Source organism: Triticum dicoccoides, chromosome 5A (genome assembly GCF_002162155.2).
Source record: "Triticum dicoccoides isolate Atlit2015 ecotype Zavitan chromosome 5A, WEW_v2.0, whole genome shotgun sequence".
NCBI classification, from domain to species: domain Eukaryota; kingdom Viridiplantae; phylum Streptophyta; class Magnoliopsida; order Poales; family Poaceae; genus Triticum; species Triticum dicoccoides.
This window is the reverse complement of record NC_041388.1, coordinates 690,094,810-690,096,335: the sequence shown is the minus strand read 5'-3', so window position 1 is coordinate 690,096,335 and position 1,526 is coordinate 690,094,810.

The following is a 1,526-nucleotide window of genomic DNA, read 5'->3' as shown; positions in this document are numbered from 1 at the left end:
CGGCAGGGGCTTGAATCCGTCGAAGATCAAGTCTCCGCGGATGTTGGCCGTGTAGTTTAAGCTTCCAAACCTGACCTGGTGGCCAGGGGCGTAACTCTCGATTTGCTCCAGATGGCCAAGCGAGTTGGCCCGCAATGCGAAGCCGCCGAATACAAAGATGTGTCCGGGGAGAAAAGTCTCACCCTGGACTGCATCGCTATCGATGATCGAAGGAGCCATCAAGCCTAACGGTGACAACACAGAGGAACTCTCAATGAAAGCACCAATGTTGGTTTCAAAACCGGCGGATCTCGTGTAGGGGGTCCCAAACTGTGCGTCTAAGGCGGATGGTAACAGGAGGCAGGGGACACGATGTTTTACCCAGGTTCGGGCCCTCTTGATGGAGGTAAAACCCTACGACCTGCATGATTACTCTTGATAATATGAGTAGTACAAGAGTTGATCTACCACGAGATCTGAGAGGCTAAACCCTAGAAGCTAGCCTATGGTATGATTGTCTGTTGTCCTATGGACTAAAACCCTCCGGTTTATATAGACACCGGAGGGGGCTAGGGTTACACAGAGTCGGTTACAAGGAAGGAGATCTACATATCCGTATTGCCAAGCTCGCCTTCCACGCCAAGGAGAGTCCCATCCGGACACGGGACGAAGTCTTCAATCTTGTATCTTCATAGTCCAACAGTCCGGCCAAAGGATATAATCTGGCTGTCCAGACACCCCCTAATCCAGGACTCCCGCACACAGTATAACTTCTTCGCCCCCACCATGGAGATAGTATACACATTTGTCAGCCTCATTAACAATGAAACCAACAGATATCAGAGTTGTATTAAACTTATCATGCCATTGCTTAGGTGCTTTCTTCAGGCCATATAAAGATTTCAGCAACCTACACACCTTTCTTTCCTGACCATCTATCACAAAGCCATCTGGCTGTTGCATATAGATTTCCTCATTTAGCTCTCCATTCAGAAAAGCCGTCTTAACATCCATCTAGTGGACGAGAAGACCATGCGAGGCCGCCAAGGAGAGTAATACTCTAATGCTGGTCAGTCTAGCCACAAGTGAATAAGTATCAAAGAAATCTTCCTCTTCTTTCTGGTCATAACCCTTGGCCACAAGCCTAGCCCTGTACTTTTCAATCATACCATCGGGCCTAAGATTCTTTTTGAACACCCACTTACATCCCAATGGTTTGCAACCATAGGGACGCTCAGTGATCTCCCATGTCCCGTTAGCCATGATGGAATCCATCTCGCTATAGACCGCATCCTTCCAGTAGTCAGCTTCTGGAGAGGCATACGCTTCTGAAAGAGAAGTAGGAGTATCATCCACAAGGTACACGAAGAAATCAACACCAAAGGTCTTTGCAGTCCTTTTTCTCTTGCCCCTACCAAGGGTTTCCTCGTCATCCTCCTCGGGATTTTCATCATGTGTTTGTTCATAATATTCCATAGGGATGGCAGGTTCAGGAGTCTCCTCAGATTTCTGTCTAGAAGTGCTTTGCATATCTCTCATAGCAAAAA